This window comes from Antechinus flavipes, chromosome 2 (genome assembly GCF_016432865.1).
Source record: "Antechinus flavipes isolate AdamAnt ecotype Samford, QLD, Australia chromosome 2, AdamAnt_v2, whole genome shotgun sequence".
NCBI classification, from domain to species: Eukaryota; Metazoa; Chordata; class Mammalia; order Dasyuromorphia; family Dasyuridae; genus Antechinus; species Antechinus flavipes.
This window is the reverse complement of record NC_067399.1, coordinates 607,872,438-607,884,577: the sequence shown is the minus strand read 5'-3', so window position 1 is coordinate 607,884,577 and position 12,140 is coordinate 607,872,438. Positions and strand designations below refer to the sequence as shown.

General features: G+C 32.1%; 1 protein-coding gene across 2 annotated transcripts in view; it reads left to right on the top strand.

Moving 5' to 3' along the window:
- HTR7 (5-hydroxytryptamine receptor 7) overlaps positions 1-12,140 on the top strand; it is an 82,857-nt gene that overhangs the window by 59,171 nt on the left and 11,546 nt on the right. The window lies entirely within an intron of this gene.

Below are 12,140 nucleotides of genomic sequence, written 5' to 3'. Positions count from 1 at the left end.
GGAAAGTTTTTTTTTAAAGCTTAATGTGTTAGTAATCAAGAATTAGCAACAAAACAATTAAAATTAAATTGAAGTTTCCTTTATAGAGTTGTTATCGTTCAGTCATTTTAGTCATGTCCAACTCTTTGGGACCCTATTTGGTGTTTTCTTGGCAAAGATACTAGAATGCTTGCCATTTTCTTCTTCAGCTCATTTTACAGATGAGGAAACTGAGGCAAACATGATTAAGTAACTTTCTCAGAAACACCCACCAAGTGTCTGAGGCCAAATTTGATTTTAGGAGGATGAGTCTTCTTGACTTGACACTCTATTCATTGTTCTGTCTTTATGGAATACCCAGAGGCAAAAACAGTCTTGGGCAAAAATTAGAAAGCTGGTGGAATTTGTCTTCCTATCATTTGTCTGTTTCCTCTTTCCAGAAAAAGATCAGTAAGAATAAAGAGTGGTAACAGCTTTTATAGGGTTACTGCCCTCAGGTGTATTTATGTTTCAGACCTTCAAGCTAAAGGCTAAAGGAAAGAAAGATGCTTTAATAATGATATTTCAGTCCCCAGCTTTCAGCAAAGGGAAGTTTTATGAGGCAATTGACCTTTCCACTGTGTCCTAATATCTCAATTGTAGTCACTTCATAGAGAGGTCAATCTGACCATTCAGCTATATTTTGATTGTCAGTGGGAAATACACAGCAATATCCTAGGGATTTTTTGACATTTCTCCCCTGAAATTATTTCAGTAAAGAAGCTGTAGAAAAATGTGTCTTTTATATACTCCACTAAAACTCTCTGGGTTGCTTCATTTTGTTGTAGTGTCAATTCTCTTAAAGTCTATGTTTGAAAAAAAAAAGCTCTATTAGGTCCATCAATTAACAAGAATTCGTTAAGTACCCACCGTGCTAAGAACAGGAGATACACAAGGAGCAAAATGAAATAGTCCTGCCCTCAAGGGGATTACATTCCAAATTCTACCAAAATGAAAATCCTTTGTATCCAGGACCAGTGACAACTGTTTCCATCATTGAAACTTCCTGCTAAGTTCAGAGAAACTTATCTGTATAGAATTAAGCTGCCAGGCGATTTTTTCCATCTCATTCAACATCAATCATGAACAATCATGAATATCATATATGAACCACTGGATAGAGAAGATATCTTCAGGGTCTGTAATACTTGGGTGATACAAATCCTCTCTTTAACATATACTAGCTACATGATCCTTAGATAACTGTTTATACTCTCAGCATTCCTCTGTACTCCCATGTCTACCCCAATGATTTTATTCAGTGATTTGTAGGATTGTACATCTACCTTGGTAGAGGGAGTGGGTCCTCCTAGAGAGTTATCTTCAACAATGAAATCACAAGTCCAGTAGATCTTCCCCCCTCTCCCTTATCTTCTGAGATGGTCTTTATCAATAAAGGAAGCATTCACATGGATAAAATCCTTGTAATATACATGTATTTCTTATATGTACAAATGTAAGCAGATGAGCTAACCACTAGCAAGAACTTTCCTTATGTATGAATCTTTTCTGAGCCAATTAATATGAAAAAGATCAGGCCTGGAGAGTATCATAGATAAATAAATGTCTTCGACAGTTACACATTGAATTTGTGTATATTTTTTTAAAAAAGAAATTTGCATATAACAGATAGTCACAGTTTCACATATATTCCTCTTTTTCTGTCCTACTGTTTTTATGGAAATATATGTTTCATTTGGTGTTAAGTTCAGAATTAAAAAAATTAAATGAATTAGGTCAGGCTTAAAAATTATTTTGGTTGCCTTGATTCTAGTGTCTTAGGTCACCCAAAGTAAACATCTTCATTCTCCTGAATGCAATTATTCTGAAACTAGAGGAACTTAAAAACCCATAATTCAGACTGTTAGTACTAGAAAAAAATGAATGTCACAATTTTTAATCACAACTCATTCCATTTTGGCATATGCTAAGGAACAGGGGTAAAGAGGTCTAGCAGCTTAACAGTAGTTCTACCCCTATACATGAGCTCTATGTTGTTATTGTTCAGTCACATCTGACTCTTTAGGACCCCATGGACCATACTGTCCATTAGGATTTTCTTGGCAAAGATACTGAAGTATTTGACATTTTTTTTCACTAGTAGATTAAGTTAAACAGATGTTAAATGACTTGCCTAGTGTCACACAATTACAGTGTATGAGGATGGATTTTAACTTAGGTCTTCCTGACTCCTACCCAGCACTCTATCCACTGGGCCATCCAGCTACCCCAACATGAACGCTATATTCTTTCTCTATACTCTTTGTATCTGGGGTCTCATAATCTTTACAGGTTCTTTCACTTTCTAATCCCATACAAACTCACTCTCAGAACATGCAATTTTCCCCCATTATTTCTTGCTTAATTCTCACTGAAATCTTCCCATACTGCTGGGCTACATTTTTCAGGTTTTTCTGAAGATTTTCTAACCTGAGGCTACTTGCTTCTAAATAGCAACTTCATTTCATTTGCACCTGAAATTATTTCTCTCTTACATTTCCTGGTTTCTGGCTTTGCTCTTATGACCAATACCTTTGTGAAGGCAATAGAAGGAATCCCCTCCTGTGATCTCAGTTTCCTCATATGTATCAAGGGAGGAAATTTCGTTGGTTCTTGATCACTTGATTCTCCATGCCCATCTCTTCTTTTATGAGACTTCATCCATCAGAGCAGGGAAAATCCATTAATTAAGTGTCTTTGAGTTCCTCAGTTGTTACATTATAGGAGATATCCTCCCCACATGTAAATTTTAAAAGTTAGACAAGATGGATTGCAAAGTTCTTTTAATCTTTAATTCTCTGCTTCTATAATTTTTAATTATAGCTTTTTATTTACAAAATATATGTATGGGTAATTTTTTAACATTGACCCTTGCAAAACCTTTTGTTCCAACTTTTCCCCTCCTTCCCTCCACCCCCCCACCAGATGGCTGGTAGTCCAATACATGTTAAAGTATATGTTAAATTGCTTCTATAATTTTGTCCTCCTTTATATCCCCTGTCCAAATGGCAGAAGATTCCTTTCTTCTTATTCTACTTCAAGTGGGTCTTGTGTCTCCCTTTTCCTTTCAGCCTTACTATATCCTCACCTTCTGACAAGATCCTCTTTACTTTTCCCTGAATTATTAATCCAAACTAATAAAAGCCCAGTCAAATTCATTTATGTAAAGAACCATTCCCAACAATTTACATCAAATGAGACTGGGTGCATTGGCAGCAGGTCTAATTTTCTATGTAGGCACAGATTATAACTTCCTAATCCTATTTTGCTCTCACCCCCCTGGTTTAATGGCACCCCTAGTGCTAGAAGCCTACAGTTCTTTAGCATATAGCATTTGGGCATTCCTGTTGCCCAGACACTGTATTTAAAAGTTTATATTTTTATTTTTAGGGAAAAATACTAACAAAGTACTTCAGAAAGCTGCTAAAAATATCTACCATATCTAATTAATAGGAAGTATTTATGTGATAAGCATTAAATACTAGAATTATAAAACCTAAAGAATCATTGTAGATTTTTCTTTGAATTATAATGTTAAGAATTATACCATGCAGAGTAGAAAGAAATCTACATTTTGAGGGACAATAGGCTTTCATTAGAGACCCTATGTTACTTTAAATACTAGCTGTAGTCTTAAATGTCATCAAGCTTTATTTATCTGGATTTCTGAATATTATAAAGAAAATATCTGAAGTTCAGCAAATAAAACAATTTTAGCTTTAGAATCCCAGAATCTCAGATGTGAAAGGACATTGGCCATTATCCTAGCCTAATCCCTTACCTAATGCAGGAATATTTTTTATATTTTTTTATTAAATACAGCCTATGTTTGAATATTCCTGGGAATGAGAGTTAAGGCAGCTACATTCCAGTGTTCAGTAACAAATTGTTATAAAATTTCTTTTGCTGAGTTTATCAAGTCATTTATGTTATGTTTCCCTATGATCCACTAGTCCTAGTTTTTTCTCCTCTGGAATGCAAATAATAGACATAATTCTTCCTCTACCTGACAGCACTTCCAATGTTTAGAGATAGGAATTAGCGGTTTCTCCAGACCAAACATGCTTTTCTCCTTCATTTGATTCCTATATGATATTTAATGATGGACACTTCTTTAAAAGGCTTTAAGGATCAGATTATCCTGTGTTTGAGGAAGTACATTAACCCTTTCTGATCTAACTAAATGATACCTCCCTCTCCCTATTTTTGCTTTTCAGTGCTATAATAAGCAAGTTGCGAGCACAGAATCTCATGAATAAAAAGACTTTACCTGAATTCAGAATTAGCCCAAGTACATATATTTAAAGTGGTTAAATAACTGTGCTTGTGAAATCATTATTTAAAGATTGCACAATTTATCAAGGTGAATGAAGAAGGGTTTATAAGAAGGAGAAATATATTCTCTGTTAAGATGTGATTTTGGCTGCCTGAGATAGTGAAGAGTGATAGAAGGGGGAAGCCTGGAATATTTTCTGATTGTTTTAGGACAAGGTAAAGCAAAATATCAAGGAATGAAAAAGAAAAAAAATTCAATTTTCTGTGTTCAGGTTATCAAATGCTCCTAAACATCCAAATAATTTTTTTCTTAGGAGATAGATAAGATTCAAGTTTGATAATGTAGATCAGAAGACATGGCTAGACTGGATCCGATCTCAAATGTTATCATTGTGTTCTTTTGTTGTTCAGTCATTTCAGTAAGTCCAACTTTTCATGACCCTATTTGGTTTTTTTTGGGGGGGATAAAGAGACTGGAGTATTTTTCCATTTGCTTCTCCACCTCAAATTACAAATGAGGAATTTATGGCATCTTTAAATAGTCAAATGGAAGCTTCCATTTGCTGTATCAATTATCCTTAATCATAAGAATCAATGCCTTGATTAAGGTAGAAATATGAAAAATCCTAAAACTGTCTAGCTCTCCCGACACATGGCCCAGCAAACACTTAAATGGGAACTAGATGAAATAATTATCAAGAAAACGAAAGAGAAATACTAGTAAGTTCTTCCAATTAGTCTAGAACTAAATGACCACAAGAAAATGGCCAGAAAATTGTAGAGACAGGATCGATCAGGAAAGCAGAAGTCAATAGGAATTCTAATAGACAGGTCCTAAAATTAACAGGATCTCAAACTTGGATTGTCAAAGCAATAGCAGGATTGTGCAGGAGCACAAGTGCACTCATCTAAGTGCAGAAGCAATGACACACAAACTATGGAGGGGAAAGGACCACAATGAGCTGCTTATCCCATCCAAGCATGTGGGAGGGGAGAAACTTGGCAGTAACAGTTTTATTAATAAAATTATTCAAATCCTAAGCATCTTTGTTAAGAGAAAAAGAAATTCAAAAAGTACAGAAATTTTCCAAAACTTTAAAAATCTCTTTCTGATATATGGTACTTTTACTCACAATTTATAGACTTACAAACAAAAGGAAAAAATTCCAAAATAAGATAAAGCACAGTAATGAATTCCAAGTAATAATCTGATTCATTAGAACATAGTTAATTAACTTGTGAGATAAAGCCTTGGAGGATGTTTTCCTAAAACTCTTAAGTCCTCTTTAACCTCTCTTGCTAAATATTCTCCATTTATTGGGAGTGGGACCTAGTCAAAAGTGAATTTAAGATATATATATATATTCATTAATTCAAATTAAACAAAGATTTCTTCCTTTTCTTAATCTGATCATCAATTTAATCCAGTAAAGGAATGGACTGCTTTCAAGGCATAAATCAAGACCCCTTTGTCTTTGTCTAGTCATTGACCTATTTCCATTTTGAGTGAAACAGATTTTTTTTCCCTTGAACTCTGATTTATTATTAGAAATGGACTAGGCTTTGAAAAGGATGTAAAAAGTATTTCAGGATAGGATGCTGATTGAAAATTGATAAGTTTTCTATTTAAGTGGGACCAAGGACTTCAGACAAAGTATTGTCCTAATGTTATTTTTGTAAAATCTATTCTAATGGAGTGGGTGTCATTACTCTTCCGCAATATGATATTCTAAAATGCAAAAGAAAAAGGTTATATCCAATAATAAATTCCCTGCAAAATTTAATATAATTATACATTGGAAAAATAGATCTTTATTATAATAAAGGACCTTCAAGCATTTCTGATAAAATAATAAGAGATGAGTAATTTCTTTGCATAAGTACAGGAGAAAGAGGAACCTAGAAAGGTAAATACATTTTAGATAGCTATAATTAAATGATGACAAAATGTTTATATTCTAGTAGGAAGAGATAAAATAAGTGTCAATCAGAATTCTGCCATCTTCAAGGGTCTTAGAAAGAATGAAGACAGACACTAGTCCTGGGAGTGGGGAAGTGTTTATTTTGTTTTGTTGTTTACAAGAGACAAAATATAAGGGAGAGGAAAGTATATTAGGTAAGAAATGAGAAAGAAGAGGGAAGGACTTATTACTTCTCTTTATTGGGGCGTACCAGAAGAATATATAAAAAACAAACATGGATGAAGGTATGAACATCTCATAAATCTCATATTATCTAAGACAGGTAAATGAGAGTTGAACACACCCACATAGTTTGGTGTAGAAATATGTAAGAAAGAAAAAGAAAGATAGGAAGACGAGAAAGTGGGGTTTAAGAAGAAAAGTAGAAATGAGCAGAAACTAATCATAAAGAAGGAAACTTTAATTTTAAATGGTAGCTCACAAAGGGAGATTTAAAAGGAGAAAAAGAAAAAAGTAAAAATTGGTGATTATTTCTGGGAAGGAAGAAGGGGGTCAGGCAAAGAAATATGAGCAGATCATTTCATCTACAGATAATTAGCTCTGTTAACATTATTTTTCTTTCCATACATAGCTCTGAGAAATATGGGAGGTAAAAAGAGCTAAAATTATAAAAGGGTACGATGGAGGAGAAAACAAAATCAACAACTGTAACCAAAAGTGAATGGAATGAATTTACTTATAAAATGGTGGATGGGAGTTGATTTGATTTGAAAGTAGAATCCAGCAATATTAAATTATCTTTTCCACATCACAACTTTGATATTTCACGAGTCAGCATAAAAACTCAAATGGGGAATTTTAGGAGAGTTTTGAAGAAGTCTCAGACAACCTGCAAAGGTCTGCAGATAACAGAAAAAATTTAGAAACTTAGAAATACTTAAAATACATGTATAGTATTGTATAATATCAACATGTTTTCTTTTAATAACATAGTAACTTTTTTCTGGAATAAAATAAAAAATAAAAAGATGGTCCAAATGATTTTGCACTAGATTTTTCAGATTGCCATATCCCTAATCTCTGTGATGTGGAAGGTATGACTGTATTACTAAAGAAATGAACTTGAAAAATAATGATTGACACAGAGTTGAAATGAGAGGTTGGAGCAGAATTTATCATGTCTCAGGAGAATTAAAAAAAATCAGGAATGATAATTATAACCTCAGATAAAACTGTAATTAAAAAAAATACATGGTTAAAAGAAAGGAGCAGGCATTAGATTGTATTTAAAGGCACCACCAATAATAAAATAAAATCATCCTTAATGTATAGACACAAATGGCATACTTAGCTTCTAAGTCCTGAAAGGAAAAATGAATTAAATTATAGTGAGAAATTGACAGGAAAACTCAAATAGTTGGAAACTGCTTTGTGCACCTTTCAGACCTATATAAATTTAACTAAAAAGATAAAGTAAGAGAGAAGTTAAGAAATTGAATAGAACTTTAGAAAAAGTTGGATGTGTAAGTTCTCTAGTGAATACTGAATTAGAATAAAAAAATCATTCATATTTCTCATCTGTGCACATTACTGTTAAAAACTGAATATGTTTTAGGGCATGAAGGCCTCATCCAAATGTGATAGACTAGAATTGTTAAATATTCTTTATTGATTAAAGTGCAATGAAATTATAATTTTAATCAATAAAGGTAATTTTAACAAAGAATTTAAATTTAATAGGAGGCTAAGTAGTATAATCTTAAAAGATACTGTACATCAAAGAACAAGTTATAAAAATAACATATAATTTTATCAAAGAAACTAATAATGATGAGACAACACACTAAAATTTTTGGCATATAGTCAAAGTAGTTATTAGAGGGAAAAAGTCTGTTTCTAAGCCCTCTAATTACATGTTTTCTAGAGATAAAAAACAGAACATTGAAATGGTCAGAAAAGAATAAAAAAACCCAATAAGTAAAACATTTCTCAACTACACACAAAAATAGAAATTCTGAAAATTAAATTAGAGAGAAACAAAAATGAAACAAAAAATTGAATTGATGCATAAATCAAGAACTTAAAAAATTAATAAAATAGACAAACCATTAAATAATATGACAAAAAGAAAAAAAATCAAAATACCATACAAAATAACAAATGAAAATTTATGACATGCAAAGAAGAAATAATGTCAAACTTGTCAACAAATTGATAACATGTTATGAATGATAATTTACAAAAAATATTAAACACTAAAAATTGTAAGACAAAAATGGATAATTTAAATAACAGTCTTGGAAAAAATAAAGTGAACTCAAGTAAACTCAATAAGAAGAGGACCAGATGTGTTTACAAATGAATTTTGCCAAAATCTGAAAAACTATTAACTCTGAAATTGCATCATTGCTTATAAAAATAGAGGAAGAAGGTACCATACTAAATTGGCATAACAAAAATATGGTCTTGATATTTAAACCAGGGAAAGATAAAAAAAAGATAGAAACTATTGACCAATATTTTTACTCAATATCCATGCAACAATTGAATTAAAAATGAGCAAAGATGTAACAGCTACATATTTAAATCAGCTATATATTATGATTAGTATATAGTGTATATCAGATTCTATACCATACAATATTTATTAATTTGATTTTATACTGGAAACATAGGTTTGGTTCAATTTTTTAAAATGACAGATTATGTTAGTAAAATTTTTAAATCACAAAATTATATAAATACATATAGGTGAAAAAACTTGTCAAGATACATGCACTTATGTATTTTTTAAAAATAGAAATATTGAACCCTATTTTATACATGGTAAAAATATCTATCAAAAATCAAGATATACAAAAATCTTAATTCTTTTGTTCTTAAATTTTTAAAGTTTTACTTATTATACCTTAACAAATTCCATCAAAGGAATACAATAAATGTTATTCTAGTTTCATACTTTCCCCAATATTGTCTCTGAAAGTAGGATCTAAATCTGTTTTGTGAATAAGCATGGTTAGCTACCTTACATTATAATTATAGCACTATTACTATAGTAAGTAATAGTACTTTCTACTATTCTTTCTAGTATAGAAAGATCAGGAATAAAGAAAGATTATCCATTATTACCATCATTATTTGATACAGAAATGTAGTGAAGAGTATTTCTCTTCATCTACTTTGTTTATTGATATGACATTTTATATTTAAGCTGCAAGTCCCTTCTGAAAATTATTATGGTACCAGTGAGATGTTGATCTAAATTTAATTTCTACCAAACTAGTTTCCTAGGAATTTTATCAAGTAGTGATCCATTATATTGACTCCCCCACTCTCCTCAAATAGTTCTTGTCCCCAAATTTGTTGAACTTTCTTGTTCCACTGATTAGTGATGCAAGTGGGATACTTCTTGAGAAGAAGAAGAAGAATGATGGTCTCTTCTGAAAATTGTGACCATAAAGAGGGAAAGACGACTTGGGGCAGTATAGGGGTGTTCATGACCAGGAGGATGAATAATATCTGATGTCAGTTAAGATTGGAACTATATGAGACTTAAGAATCAGACAGATGGGCAGCAAATACTAATGAGAGGAGTTTTCAATCTGGAATACCAAGCTTATTTTCACTGAAGGTTTCAACATCCAGCTCCACTCCTTTCCATCTTTCTGATCTTTTTTCAAGGAACTTTGGAAGTGAAAGGACAAGAGTTTGTATGTTTTTGGAAATGTATGCTATATTTTCCCCTGTTTTATTTTATTGTTGTTTCATTGTAGTTAACTATGTTATCATTTGAGTATTATGCATATTATGAGCCTATAGTATAGGGAGCTACTTAACATCTAAATTTAATAATTTCAGATATTCCCAGATTATTTTTTTAAATCACGTTCAGGCAAGAGAACCAAAGAAATAAGAAACCATTTAAAGTCCTTGTATTTGAACTTAATTCTGGGAAGAATGGACTTCTTGCGGCTTTTTTCTACTTACTGCTTATATTGATCCACTAACCAAATTGTCCTAGGCAGCTGATAGCATTGTTTGGAGTTTGTGCCTGTGAGTGATTATTGTGCCATATTTCCAGTACCATTTTTACTTTCTCTCAGAAGGTTCTTACATTAGCCACACTCTCTTTCCCCCCCATCTTTTAGCTCTCATAACTAAAGTTAATTCCTCCTTCAATAATCTCTTTTCACACATACATACCCATCCAACTTCTACTTTCTTCTCTATTTCTTGGTCATTATTACTTCAGGAAAATCTTCCTTTTCATTTCTTTCTGTTGTTCCATTCAGAAGCTAAGAATGACACAAAGTATAGCTGACTAGTATGAAAAGAGATCTAGTGATGCATCTGTATCAAAGAAAAGGAAAGTTTTAAGGTTTCAATTGAAATTAAACATAACAGAGCCAGGGCTATCAACCTTGAAAGTTTCTGGAAGGCTTCTTATAGAATTGCCACTTTAGTAAGCTTCCATCTATCTCCTCATCCTCCTCTAATTAAATTTAATTAAATCTTATTTTCCTGGTGTAATAGATTTCAAGATAAAGGAAAACATTTATCCAGTTTTATTGGTTTTTCTATCTTGTTTACTAGTATTACAACACTATTTTCTCTGTGTGTGTGTGTGTGTGTGTGTGTGTGTGTGTGTATGTGTGTGGGTATGTGAAATGTTGATTATTTCAGTTATGTTAGGGTTTCTTAATCTGGGATCTATGAGGTTAATTTTTAAAAATTATTATAACTGGCTTCCAATAGAATTGGTTTCCTTGGGTATCTTTTGTATATTGTTTTATATATTCATAAACATTCTGAGAAAGGAAGGAGCCCATGACACAAAAATAAGTTAAGAACGCTACAACTTGGGAATCTAAATACTTTTTATACCATAGTTTTTATAGTATGATATGTTCCAGATTCCAAACAAAAGTCTTACGTGTGAACTTAGAGAATTTAAACTGTTTTTAAGAAGCTATCTGTGTTTTCCTCCTGCCTTATTAAAATGAAGCTTAATAATGAACCCACTCTCAAAGCAGTTATGGCATTACTAAAAATGACCATATCTAATGCTAATAAATCCTGGGGAAAATGAAAAGAAAAATGAAGACATCCACAAAAGAACTGAATTGGGCAAAGACATCTTATTGTATATATTTATTCTTTTTCATTTTCTAAGATTTTTGTATTTTATTTTTGCAATTTGTAAAGCCTCTAGGGATAGAGATGGCAGAGATTTTTAAAAGTTTTACATAGCATCCAGAGTTGATGATGATTTTTTTTTAAAAGTGATATTTTGGAGATGATAGCCTCAGAATTTAGGACAACCCGAGGTTCCATTTGGCATAATCTGTCATGTGTGACTTAAACATTGTGATCTGAATCTTCTGAAGTTCCAAATGATTTCCTTCTGTTTTGAAAGTTTGATGTGATTTAATATAGAAGTTGCTTTCATTTCACTCTCAACATGAAGACATTAAAATGAATTTACTTGCAGTTGACAAAATAGCTACTGAAGAAATAAGTAGAAGTTTAATACAATCATTTTGAAAACCTTGGTGTCCATAGATCAACTTTATAGACCTCTTTCTGTGAACCATAAAGCAAATATATTCAATAAGAACTAATGTTTTAAAGAGAATCATTATTGGACTCTTCTGCACTAGAGGGGGACGGCTAGGTGGCACCATAGTGCATAGAATACTGGACCTAGTATCAGAAAGACTTGAGTTCAAAACTGACCTTAGACAATAGCTATATGATCCTGGGCAAGTCACTTAACCCAGTTTATTTCAATTTCCTCATCTGTAAAATGAGCTGGAGAAAGAAATGGCAAACCATACCAGTATCATTGCCAAGAAAACTCCAAAGGGGGTCATGCAAAATTGGACAAACAGAAAATAACTGAATGACAAAAATATATAAAGAGAA